The sequence below is a fragment of the Mobula hypostoma genome, chromosome 1, assembly GCF_963921235.1.
Source record: "Mobula hypostoma chromosome 1, sMobHyp1.1, whole genome shotgun sequence".
NCBI lineage: Eukaryota > Metazoa > Chordata > Chondrichthyes > Myliobatiformes > Myliobatidae > Mobula > Mobula hypostoma.
The window spans coordinates 94,484,549-94,498,822 of NC_086097.1; the positions used below are offsets into that span (position 1 = coordinate 94,484,549).

General features: G+C 47.4%; 1 protein-coding gene across 1 annotated transcript in view; it reads right to left on the reverse strand.

The window, feature by feature from the left end:
- The window catches only part of LOC134358575 (pleckstrin homology domain-containing family H member 1-like), a 203,394-nt gene extending 189,801 nt beyond the window's left edge, over nucleotides 1-13,593 (reverse strand). Inside the window, exon 1 of the mRNA XM_063071313.1 lies at nucleotides 13,259-13,593. The gene's annotated coding sequence lies outside the window, so the exon portion shown is untranslated. The remainder of the gene's footprint in view (nucleotides 1-13,258) is intronic.
- Nucleotides 13,594-14,274: the final 681 nt, after the last annotated feature.

Here is a 14,274-nt window from a genome sequence, read left to right on the forward strand (position 1 = left end):
CACACTAGGGAAAAGTTACAGTGTACCCCTAACACATTACGGCACGTACAGGATACTGTCAGTGATGTGGGGATCTGCACTGTACGCATTTGATATACGCCGTATTTAGTTGGCAGTGATGAATGTTTAACAGAACTGCCCCCTCAACCTGTGATGCGGGCGGCCGCCTGTCTGCTGTTTATTAATGTTCACTTGCCTTCTCTTAAGGCAGGGTACTTGGGAGACAAGCAGAGAAAAAAAAATGTCCCTTTCCCATCTGCCTTTGCTGGTTAGCGAATTGGGAACAATTCATGTAAATAAACAGGATGAAGAGGTGACACTGCAAGAGAGACAGAGACACCATGATTGCCTTATTTTTCAGTCAAGATGGTACCAATGTACACACTCCCTCGGTTAACACCTTCCACAGAGTCCACAAAACTTTTAATTCTCACTTCTTTTATGTCTGTGTTTTCATCTTAAATGTGTTTCTGGAACTGTGAGAGCCTGTGATTTACATTTTGGAGATTGATCGAGTGAAATTGCTGTCTCCGAGAAGAGAGCGTCCTCGAGGTGAAGAAACTTCCAGATGACATTCAACTCCATTTCATAGATTAAAGCATTCATTAATCGCTGGTTAAAGCGTTGAGGGAGATTGAAACATCGAGACAAACAAATTTCAGCGCTGAATGCCTGCCTTTGGTTCGCTGATGGGATCCCTCCCCACTGGGGAAAGAGTCTGTGTCAGCCTACGTGGGAGCTCGCTATGGCCGGAGGGTAGACCTCTGTTCGAGTGGTGTCTCTCTTTCAAAGATGCTGGAGGATATTACCAAGTTGCTACGTTTATGGTTTGCACTATTGCATTCAAGGACAATAGACTTTTTTCAGTCTCACGGCTTTTATATTCTGTTCTTGCCTGCCCTTCCTTGGTTTTTGTGTGGAGAGAGGGGGTTCGATGTTCTTGCTGTGTTTCGTGTGTGGGAAGGGGAGTTGAGGGCTGATGTTCTTGTGTGTCATGTGGTAGAGAGGGTGTTTGAGGGGCAATGTGCTTGTTGTGTGTTGTGGGGGAGGTGTGTTTGGGGTTGATGATTGTGTAGTTGTGCCTTTTTGTGTGGGGGGTGGGTGGGAATACTGTTTCTCTTTGAACGACTTTCATGGTTTTTCCTTGTTTCATAGCTATCTAGATTAGATTAGATTATGAGGACACGCAGTCCTCTTTTATTGTCATTTAGTAATACATGCATTAAGAAACGATACAATGTTCCTCCAGAATGATATCACAGAAACACAACACAAATCAAGACTGAAAAACTGACAAAAACCACATAATTATAACATATAGTTACAACAGTGCAAAGCAATACTGTAATTTGATCAAGAACAGACCATGGGCACGGTAAAAAAAAGTCTCAAAGTCTCTCGAAATCCCATCATTTCACTCAGATGGTAGAAGGAAGAGAAACTCTTCCTGCCATGAACCTCCAACGCCGCAAACTTGCCGATGCAGCATCCTGGAAGCACCCGACCACAGCCGACTCTGAGTCTGTCCGAAAACTTTGAGCCTCTGACCAGCCCTCCGACACCGAGCACTGAGCACCATCTCTGTCGAGCGCATCAACCCCGGCCCTGGCAACAGGCAATAGGCAAAGCCGAGGATTTGGGGCCTTCCCCTCTGGAGATTCTCGATTGCACAGTAGCAGCGGCAGCAAAGCGGGCATTTCAGAAGTTTCTCCAGATGTTCCTCCGTGCTTCTCACGTCTGTCTCCACCAAATCAGGATTGTGCACGGCCCATACTTAACAAATACAATATAATTTCGGAGCAGCTACGCGCGCTGCGTCACGTCGCCATCTTCTCCTCCCCTCTATAGAGAAGGCAAATCTCGAAGTTGTATACTGCATACATCCTTTAATAACGAACGAACCTTTGAACCATTATCCGCATGCTGTCCCTTGGGAACAATATCAGTAAAGATGTTAATTTCCACATAGCTATTAAAAATGACTTGGTGTACCTAACAGGTACCCCTCTTGACCCCTGGCACTCCATCTGATTTGCAGCTTCCACTAACTAGGCAAAGTAGTCTCCGATCAAACCCAAGCAAGAGCAAAACCAGACTTGTGTGCAGCACAATCTCTGCTATTCAATCGCTGATCCTCCCCTCTCCCCAGTTACTGTCTCAAGCTGAAATAGGCCAGTCGAACCTTGGCATTCCATTTGACCCAATGTTATCAATCTCACTTTCCTTCTTTAAAAACTTGTGCTTTTTTAAAAAAAACCAAACCAGTGCCACCCTTTTGCATAATCTGCTTAATTGGCAAGATTTTCATAATGTTCTTTGTTAATGCACATTGGGAGATGTAACAATGTCAAAATGTAGCAGTTTGATAGCAAGCTGGAATTGTCAGAGAGAAGCAGAGACACAAAGCTGGCAAGGAAAAGGGATATTTCCCTGTAATCAATTCTCCCCATGTTTTCACACCTGCCCCCAGATTCCACCACTGACCAGGACCCCAGAATTCATGGCCCTGAGTTAACCTACCAACCCACACTGCTTAGGGAAGTGGAAGGAAACTGCGGCACCCAGCGGAAACCCACACAGTCACAGGGAGGGTCCTGCAAACTCCACACAGGTAGTACTGAACCTGGGTCGCTGGAGCCACGAGACAGTAGCTCTCCTAGCCATGTCACCTCAGGTAGGGACAAACACAATCAGATCAGTTTTATTATCACCGGCATGGGTAGTGAGATTTGTTAAATTTGCGGCAACGGTACAATGCAATACATGAGAATACAGAAAAAATGCAAGTCATTTACAGAAGGAAATATGTATAATAAACAGTTAAATTAAAAATAGCACAAAAATGGAAATAATATAATCAGGTTTATGATCACTGACATATACTGTGAAATTTATTGTTTTGCAGCAGGGTACAGTGAAATACATAAATCATATTACAAGTTACAGTAGTATTTATATACTGTATTAGTGGTGCAAAAAAGAGCAATGAAATAGTGAGGTATTTGTTGATGGACCTTTCAGAAATGTGATGCGGAGGGGAAGAAACTGTTCCTAAAACAGTGAGAGTGCGCCTTCAGGCTCCTGTACCTGATAGTCTCAAACCCACACACAGGGCAGAGACAGGAAACGGGGACTGGAGATGAGATCAAAGGGGAAAACAAACAAACTTACAATAGGGCTAGTTGGAGAGGAAGTAAGTAAGTGAAGATGATACTCAGAGACAGGGATATTGCATGTGCAGACACAGTCAGTGAAACAATACAAGAGCCAAGAACAGCAAAGGGAAAAGATGTAAATGTTAACAAAGAGGGCACTGACTGGGAAGTCACACTGTGATCTGGTTCACATCCAAAATAACATATCAGTGTACAGTAACAGCCAAGGAAGCGCAAGATTACGCTGACATTGAGTTTCTGCACACCTTGCACTCTTGCTAATCAGCGGTAGTCAAAGCATTCAGACAAGCCTACATTCCTGCATGCAATATGACCTTCACTGATTCTGCCAAACGCCAAAACCCCACTGGTAGTCTCCGCTCACATTTGCAAACTGCTGCCTTGAGCAAGCAGCAGCACTCCGCCCATTCGTCAGCTAGGACCGTGTCCTCGAGTTGCCGCTCTGGGAATCTTCCAGCTCCGGGGATCCATGAGCATGGCTGTCACTCTGGGCTTGCTACCTCTCAGCCAGTTAAAGGGCTAATGAGCACAAGCTGGCCATGTGTGCACCAGAAACTTCCCTCTGTCACTGCCCTGACCTTTGCAGAACAGATACTACACTAAGGGCACTCAGAGCCACAGCCTGAGGGGCAACTTCAGGTCCATCCCAGGAAAATTAATCTAAGTTAACACACCAGCACAGTACAATCAACTTCCGATAGCCGGGCTTGCTGAGGGCCTCGGTGATACTGCACTCTCAGATTTTACTCAAAAACACTTAATTTGTTTGTTTTTCTTTTAAAGGTTACACAGCACATTAAATTTTCCAGTGAATCCAGAGAGTTTAAGTGGGCCTAGGAAATGGGGCCCAGGTGATCCAGATGTCAAACCATCAATAACCTGGAAAGGTCACATGGGAAATGATCCGTGTTACTGCACTGAGGGACTGCTGCATTTAGTATGATGAAACATCAAACCAAATCCTCTCCTCTCAGGTGGAAGTAGGCACGTCCTTACGACATTATTCTCTGGAAAGAGGGGGAAGGGGTGACTCTGAGGTTTTCATGTAAACGGCGATCCCTCTGTAGTCGCTGAGAGACTGACGGACCGTTATTGCAATGGCTGGAGCTCGGTGGATTCAGTGACACAAGAGCTCTTGCAGCCAGACCTGGACAGAGCTGCCAACTGACAGCCGGCCCTGTGTGTCTGGGGTTGACACTGGCACAACAGCAGCGGCGAGGTCAGCAAGCTGACAGGGGAGCAAATTACACTCAGGGATTATGACAGACAGCAAACCAGGGTGGAGCAAGCACTGGCTTATAATTAAACTGCTCTACCACCTCACACAGGGCAAAATAACGACTGGAGCAGACACACACGACTACATCAAATTTGTATTTTTAGAAAGCCAAGTATTTTGGATGACAAACAACTCCCAGAATGTTAGCGCCTGGTGCACAAGCAGAAATGGTATCTTTGTGCACAACTCCATCCCCAGCGCAATCTCAATCTTTCTGACATGACATAATTTTGCAAATGTCCAGTATTGCAGTCCATTCTAACCTGCTGGGGTGAACTGCTTCTACCAATGCCCATATGCCTGGGTTTAATGCTGGGATTGTTATGCATTTCCTCCATTGTAACACCCTCACCCTCACCACTCCGTGCAGGGTCTTGCCCTGCGTGGTTCAGCTGCTTTGAAGTAGGAGGCCACTCAATGAGGTCATAGCTGACCTGACTGCAATCTCAACTCCACATCCCCATCTACCCCCATTAATCCCTCACCCCCTTAGATTATGAGGACACGTAGTCCTGTTTTATTGTCATTTAATAATGCATACATTAAGAAATGATACAATGTTCCTCCAGTGCGATATCACAGAAACAAAAGACACATCAAGACTGAAAAACTGACAAAAACCACATAATTATAACATATAGTTACAACAGCACAAGCAATACCGTAATTTGATAGAAGAACAGACCATGGGCACGGTTAAAAAAAAAGTCTCAAAGTCTCTTGAAAGTCCCAACATCTCACGCAGATGGTAGAAGGAAGAAAACTCTCCCTGCCATGAGTTTCCAGCGCCACAAACTTGCCGATGCAGCATTCTGGAAGCACCCGACCACAGTCCGACTCTCAGTCCGTCCGAAAGTTTCAAGCCTCCGACCAACCCTCCGACACCGAGCACCACCTCTGCCGAGCGCTTCGACCCCAGCCCCGGCTGCCAGCAACAGGCAAAGCCGAGGATTTGGGGCCTTCCCTCCTGAGATTCTCGACTGCAAGGTAGCAGCTGCAGCAAACCAGGCATTTCAGAAGTTTCTCCAGATGTCCTCCGTGCTTCTCACGTCCGTCTCCATCAAATCAGGATTGTGCATGGCACCTATTTAACAAATACGATATCATTTCACCGGCGAGGTCGCGCGTGCTGCATCGCGCCGCCGTCTTCTCCTCCCTTGCTTTATCATGAACCTCTCTACCTCTGTTCTAAAAATACTGAAAGACTCTGCTTCCACCACCTTTTCAGGTTCCAAAAGCAGAGACAAAGAGAAAACAGTCTTGAATGGACGGCTACTACTTTCTTTAAGAACAGACACCTTCCTAGTTCTAGATTCCCCCTCAAGAAGAAAGGCCCTCTCCACATCTACCCTGTATGTTTCCATCAAGTCCCCTCTCACTCTTCTAAAGTAGTGGACTCAAGCTTGGCCTCTCCTACCTTTCCCCATACTACGAACCATCCAATCCCGAGCCCAAAATGCTGATGCACTTTAACGGCTACGGGGTGCATTGCACTGACGTGTGGCTGTTCCGAAAAATGCAAGCCATTGCTCAGTGCAAGAGACCGAAAGAGAGAGCATCTCTTTGATTCAAAGGTATTACTGAAGCCAACATGGAGATGTCGTCCATCTATGAGACGTCCAACCGTAGCATCTGCTCTCTCAGTTGGAAGAATAGGAATGCTCCCACTCATGAAAGGCAGATCAACTAAAGTATAAACCTGCTAACGAGAGGAAAGATGTCATGAAGGTGGAAAGAATGCAGAGGTGATGTTACCAGGTTTTAAGGGATGGATTCTGAGCAGGTTGGGACTATTTTCTTTGGAGCATTGGAGGATGAGGGATGGTCTTATAGAAGTATATGGAATCACGAAGGACACAGTCTTTTACCCCCAGATTGGGGAATCAGGAAGTAAAGGACTGAGGTTTAAGGTGAGAGGGGAGAGATTTAATAGGAGGTTCGGCAGCAGATTTTTCATCCAAACGGCAGTCGGTATATGGAATGAGTTGCCAGAGGTGGTGGTTGAGGAAGGTACATGGACAATATTTAAAAGGCACTTCTGCAGATACATGGATAGGAAAGGTTCAGAGCAGGGGCTCCTGACCTTATTTATGCCACGGACCCCTACCATTAACTGAGAGGTCTGTGGACCCCCGGTTTAGAGGGATGTGGGCCAAGTACAGGCAAATGGGAAGCTGCTTAAGTGGAATTGTGATCGGCTAATGAGGCTTTTTCCATGCTGTAGGACTCCATCGCGAGCAATGTAGTCAGGGCCGTGATAGCTAAACTAATCAGGTGCCGCGGGAAAAAAAAATTTACAATCCAGAAAAGAATTTGCAGACTCAAACTGATTTAGACGTGGCATTAAGCAAGGCACTTCTCTCTACTGCTGTTTCTTATAAGGAACAGATGGCAGGTAGTTTGTGACGATATAATTCAGCTCTGCAACCTCTGACCCAGTCAGGAGAGGAATAAATTGCATGCAAAGCATCAGCTCGTGGGGATATGGTTATGTGAATGAAGGACGACCGTATCAATCAGGGGAAAGAGCACCAATATCTGCATGCCCTGTGAAATGCCAGGGTGGAGCGTATTGATGGCGTGGATTAATTTCTGCTCCACACACTGTCATCTTGATCCTTGCCAAGGAGAAGGTGTCAGCCTCACCAGCTACTCTGCCCATGTGCAAAACAAATACTCTCCAGCCACAGGGACACCCTGTTTCCCTTGGGGGAACCAGCAGAAATCTGAAACAAAAGCATGGAGCAGAGGTCAGTAATCAAAGGTCATTCACGGCCTTGCTGCACGCCCTCTTCACTCCAATGATGTCATTCAACCTCCATCTTCTCCTGGTCCAGTGGACACTGACTATGGCCCCAAATAATAGAACATGGAACAGTAAAGCACAGGAAAAGGCCCTTCAGCCCACAATGTTGTGCTGAACCAATTGAATTAGTACTCAGATGGCCAACCTAACTACTCCCTCTGCCTGCGCAATGTCCATATCCTCCCATTTTCCCTACATTCAATGTGCCTGTCTCAACATCTCTCAAGTCTCTAATATAGCTGCCTCTACTACCAATCCAAGTGATGCATTCCAAAACCCCACCACTGTGTAAAAATAACTTGCCCCTCACATCTCCTTTGAATTTACCCCACCCCCTCTCACCTTAAATGTATGCCCTTTGCTATTTCAACCCTGGGGGAAAGATGCTGTCTGCCAATTCTACCTATGCCTCTCAGTTTAATAAACCTCAACCAGCTCACCCTTCAGCCTCCGTCACCCCAGAGAAAATGACCCCAGTTTGCCCAACCCCTCGCTGTCCTCTAAACCAGGCAGCATCCTGGCAAACCTCTTCTGCAGCCTCTCCAAAGCCTTCCTTTAGTGAGGCAACCAGAAAAGTATGCAGGTCTCCTCATACGGCCTGACTAGGGTTTCATAAAGCTTCCTGACTTTTGAACTCAGTGTTTCAACTAATACAAGCAAGTATGCCATATGCTTTCTTAACCACCTTATTGACCTCTGTAGCCAAAGGTCAAAGTTCAAAACAAATTTATTATCGAAGTACATAGATCGTATATCACCATATACAACAGTGAGATGTACTTGTGGGCATACTCAATAGATCCAATAACCATAATAGAATGAAGTGACCACACCCAACAGGGTGGACAACCAGAATGCAAATACAAATGAAATAAATAAATAAGCAATAAATAGAGAACATGAGATGAAGAGTCCTTGAAAGTGAGCCCATTGAATCGAAAAACTGTTCCTGAGCGTGTGGCATGGGGCCTGAGGCTCCTGTACCTGATGGCAGCAGTGAGAAGAGAACACGACCTGGGTGGTGGGGGTCCCCGATGATGGATGCTGCTTTCCTGTGACAACGCTGTGTGTAGATGAGCTCAACGATGGCGGGGGGGCGGGGGGGGCGGCTTTACCCGTGATGGACTGGGTCGTATCCACTACTTTTTGTAGGATTTTCTGTTCAAAGGCATTGGTGTTTTCATACCAGCCTGTGATACAACCGGTCAATATACTCTCCACCACACATCTACAGAATCTGTCCAAGTTTTAGATGACATGCCGAATCTTCGCAAACTTCCAAGGAAGTAGAGGCGCTGCCGTGCTTTCTTTATAATTGCACTTACAGTACGTGCTGGGCCCAGTACAGGTCCTCTGGAATAATAATACCAAGGAATTTAAAGTTGCCGTCCCTCTCCTCCTCTGATCCCAGTGAGGGCTGGCCCATGGGCCTCTGGTATCCATCCTCCTCCTGAAGTCAAAAATCAGCTCCTTGGTCTTGCGGACATTGAGTGAGAGGTTGTTGCTGTGGCACCACTCAGCCAGACTTTCAATCTCCCTCCTGTATGTTGATTCGTCACCACCTTTGATTCAGCCGACAGTGGTGTCATCAGCAAACTTAAGTATTGTGTTTGAGTTGTACTTAGCCACACAGTCATAACTTAGACTGCAAGATCCCTCTGCTCATCATTACTGTTAAGAATCTTGCCCTGCACTGTCACTTTACATTTGACCCACCAATATGCAATACTTCACATCTGGTCAGGTTAAACTCCACCTATTTCTCCACCCATATCTGCAACTGATCTATATCCCATTGCCAATCTTCTGTGCTATCCACAACACCACCAATCCTTGTGTAATCTGCAAATTTACTAACCCACCCATCTACATTTTCATCCAGGTCATTTATATACATCACAAACAGCAGCAGTCCCAGTATAGGTCCCTGAGGAACAGCATTAATCACAGACCTCCAGCTAAAATGAGCACCTTCGACCACTATCCTGTCTTCTATGGGCAAGCCAGTTCTGAATCCACATGGGCAATTCACCATGGATCCCATGTAGCTTAATCTTCTTAGTGAGCCTCTCATGAGGGACCTTGTCAAACTCCTTACTAAAATCCATGTAGACAACATCTGCAGTTCTACCTTCATCAATTACCCGTCATCTCGGCAAAAAAACTCAAATCATTGGTAAGACATGACTTACCCTGTACAAGATATGCTAGTTCTCCCTAATTACACCATGGTTTCCAAATGCCCATAAATTCTATTCCTGGGAATTCTCTCCAGTTACTTCCCTGCCAATGACACAAGATTCACTGGTCTAGTATCTAGGATTATCCCTGCTTTTCTTCTCAAATAATGGAACAACATTAGCTACTCACCGGTCCTCCAGGACTGCACCTGTGGCTCAAGAGGACACAAAGATATTGGTCAATACAACTGCAATCTCTTCTCTTGCCTCTCTCAATAACCTGGGGTACATCACATCAGGCCCTGCGGATTTATCCACCTTAATGTCTATCCAATCCATACTCCAAGTTCATCACTTTTCCCCATAATACTCCTAGCATTAAAATACACACACTTCAGACAATTGGCCCTATCATATCTAATACACGAGGGGCTCCCAACCTGGAGACCATGGACCTCTCGGTTAATGGTAAGGGTCCACGGCATAAAAAAGGTCGGGAACCTCTGTAATCGATGAACTTCCTCAACACAGACTAGGAATCTGACCTACAATGGTGGAATTTTTAAACAATTTTCTAATTTACCCAAGATCTACTGGGAATAAATATTAGAATGAGAAGTCAATGACAAATGGACATTGGAACACAACATTTCCAATGAACTTCCCATTTGAGGAGATGCAGAAGACTGCAGATGCTGCAATCTGGAGCAACACACAAAGCACTCGAGGATCCACAGAGAGAAAAGGGCATTTGACATTTGATCGAGACCCAGTCCAGAAGGGACCTGACCACCGAGTTTCTCCAGTCTTTGTGCGTTACTCCACTTGAGGAACACCTTTTAATTACAACGATGTCTCAAAGTGCTCTCCAGCCAGTGAAGTATTTTTATATTGTTGTGACGTAAGAAAATACTCCACAAAGAAAATACCTAAAACAGAAGAGCAATAACTTTAAGATCAACTTTACTCAAGTGCAAACATTAGCCAGGGCTCAGGACAGAACACTCTTGTTCCTTTTCAGACTATTACTCACTTCCCCTCAAGGGGTTAGATGGTCTTATCATCATCATGCGTCGTGCTGCATGATGTGGGAGATCATGGTCTATTAACCATAATTATTCTTGGCAAATTTTTCTACAGAAGTGGTTTGCCATTGCCTTCTTCTGGACAGTGTCTTTACAAGATGGGCGAGCCCAGTCGTTATCAATACTCTTCAGAGATTGTCTGCCCAGTATCAGCGGTCACATAACCTGGACTTGTGATATGAACCAGCTGCTCATACGACCATCCACCACCTGCTGTCATGGCTTCACGTGACCCTGATCAGGGGTGGAGGGGCTAGGCAGGTGCTACACCTTGCCCAAGGGTGACCTTCAGGCTGGCGGAGGGAAGGGACACCTCACACCTCCTTTGGTAGAGACGCATCTCCATTCCACCACGCAAAACTGTTATCACGGGATCTGGCTCGAGGGTTCAGATGGGATGTTCGTTTACGTCCCAATAACCCTCCTTCTATCCACAGCTGCCGATAGTCTTTCAATGGGGTTTTGCCGCAAGGTACTGTTAAAACTACAACGCAGCTGCTTGATGCCTGGGCTCGATGATACACGCTGGGTTCAGCTGGCAGTGAACTGCAGGGCACCTTGCCACAACTCAGAGACATCCTGGTTCAGAGGCACAGGCTTTGCCAAAAGTAATCATCCTCTCGGTGAAACCCTGTCAGACTCAGCCCCCCGACCTCCAGCAGGTGAGTCGGAGGCGCTTGCTATAATCTTGAGGCTTGGGGTTGTGTTTTGGACAGGGTAAAGTCACAACTTGTTTGGGGTTGTCTGTAGCCAAGCATTGTTGTTTCCCACAGGCTCATCTGTCTTTCAACAGCATCACAGCACATTTCATTGTCCTTTAGCTGCCTATGCGTCAGGTATCGTGTCAACTGTACGAACACAAGGTTTTACTTTCGGTTTAAGTTTTCAGGAAGGTCAGCTCAGCTCCGAGGCAAGGGTATCTGCACAGTCCAGGGAATCGCTTTATTGAAGGGGCAGGAATCAAATGGGAAGAGGCAAGTTCACAGTCTTCATGTATTTGATACGCACACAATGGAATTCTCTTGGCAAATGAAACCTCAATAGCAAAAGTCTGTAGCAATCAGCACTTGGAGAGGGAAGAGTTAACGGGAGGAGTGGGGGATGCAGGCAGAGTGTGATGTGACACCAGGGTGTACCATACACTGTGTTAAATAGCTTAGATAAGATAAACGCTCCAGAGGAAAGCAAGCCAGGGGTCAGAGGTAACAGTGGAAAGTAAATCTAAGTCAGTTGTGTGTCAGGGAAGACAGAGGGGTCAGGGTGCAAGGTGGGGACGATTGTCAGACGGAGACAGGGGCAGCTGCTGGCAGTCCGGGTGCACGACTGGAACCTGGGGAGTGTAAGGGTACAAGGCAGGTAGGGGCGTGGGTTCAGAAACATGGAGGGGTTGGAGAGATGGGTTAAGGTATGGGCAAGTCAGAAGAAAAATTAGAGGTGGAGGGAGCTGATAGAGAGGGAGGGAGCTGATAGAGAGGGAGGGAGGGAGAGTTAGAGGTGGAGGGAGCTGATAGAGAAGGAGGGAGGGAGAGTGAGAGGCAGAGGGAGCTGATAGAGAGGGAGGGAGGGAGAGGAGGAGGTCAGAGCACAAGAGGGGAGGCGGGGGTTGGAGATCTGCAGGAGCCAGAGTGCAGGGAGCAGGAGCTGGGCTTGAGAAAGAGGGAGCTGGGGCTGCCAGAGGTCAAGGTATGGAGGACGAAGCCAGGGCACAGGGAGCGGGTTGTGGAGGTGGAGAGTGGGAATGGATCCGGTCTGGGGAAGGAAGGAAGTGCCGGAGGGGAAAGCGTATGGATAGTTACAGTTTAGGAGGGAATACGGGGTAATTGCAGGCAAATGGGACTATCTTAGATGGTCGGCATGGCGGAGGTCCACTTCCGATGAGTAGCAGCAGGAGAAACGGGGCAAAGAGCGTGGGGGGAGGGGGAGTGGAAATTCGCAGGGAGAGTACTGGACTAGCAGAGGGACATTAAAAGATCAAAGTACATGCAGTACGTCTCCGTCGACATTTGCTACCGAGATTCATCTTCTTGCAGCCATTAACAACAGAATAAAGACGTACACACAAAGACTAACAACCAATGTGCAAAAGACGACAATCTGAGTAAATATAAATAATACTGACAAAATGAGCTGTAAAGTTCATGAAAGCTAGATCATTGGTTGTGGAATCAGAATTGAGGTGAGTGAAGTTATCCACGCTGGTTCAGGAGCCTGAAGGATAATAACTGTTCCTGAACCTGGCTGGGGTGGTTTCTGGTCCCTGGGCTAGGAAAAATTGATCGTGCGCGGGCTGAGCGGCTCCGACTGTGAACGGGATGGGGGGGGGGGGGGAATACGCTCTACGCTCCGCTCCTTTCATTGATCTCATACCAACCAACTTCACTGAAAGTGAAAAACGAGCCTTGAGCGGCCAAACATAAAACACACTCGAACGGCCAGGGTTACAGCATTCAACTTCTCCCAAATGACAATTTTAAAATCAAATCAAAAGCCAAGTTACTGGCCAACTTATTTCTCTGCCCAGCCATGCAGGTGACCGTCCTCTGGAGAAACAAGGCTGCCGGCTGGGCGATCAAACGCCGTCGTTCCCTTCATGAAAGGGACACGGCGGTAACCAGGGGGCTTTGAATATCCCGCCCCAGACCACTAGCCGGAGAAGGGGAGGGTGGTGAGGGGTGAATCCCCTCCAGGTATTCCGGGGAAGGGGGCGAAGAGGGCGAACTGGCTGCGCTTACCTGCTGTTCGGCTCCTCCACGGATCGCGGCTGTTGCGGCAAGAGGGGACGCTCAGTGTGGTCCGGACCGCATTGTACCCAGTCCGGAGTAACCTTCACCCTTACGCGATGCCGGAGTTCGGAGCCCCGGGCTCCCCTCCCCTCCGCTCCGCTCCGTCCCGCGGGCTCGACGTGCTCGGGAATCAGGTGACTAGTCAAGTCCTAAAGACCAGCGGCGGAAATTACATCAGCCCCCAACAACAGGACAGCACACACAGATCCTCTCTCCGTTCACATCTCACCGCTCTTCACTCTCGCTGATGGTCCTCAGCGGGAGGAGTTGGTTTCGTCCAATCAGATTCCACCTTCCTCAAACTGACCCCCCCACCTGACCTGACCTGCCTCCTGTACCTGCTATCTCACCTAATTCAACTGAACACCTAGCCCTCAACAATCCCAATCTGCCCTGCCACATCCAAACCACACCTGCCATCCAACTAGACTCCCCACCTACCAACTATTATATATACCTCTGCCTGCTACCTAGCCCCACCTCCAGCTGTCACTTAGAACATAGAATAGTACAGCACAGTACAGGCCCTTCAGCCCACAATGTTGTGCCAACCCTTAAACCCTGCCTCCCATATAACCCCCCACCTTAAATTCCTCCATCTAGCAGTCTCTTAAATTTCACTAGTGTATCTGCCTCCACCACTGACACAGGCAGTGCATTCCACGCACCAACCACTCTCTGAGTAAAAAAACCTTCCTCTATATCCTGCCTTGAACTTCCCACCCCTTACCTTGAAGCCATGTCCTCTTGTACTGAGTGGTAGTGCCCTGGGGAAGGGGCGCTGGCTGTCCACTCTATCTATTCCTCTTATTATCTTGTATACCTCTATCATGTCTCCTCTCATCCTCCTTCTCTCCAAAGAGTAAAGCCCTAGCTCCCTTAATCTCTGATCATAATGCATACACATTGTTGATGTGTCAACAGTCCCTCCCCCACTTGCTTCTCTCCCCAGACTCCACCTATCA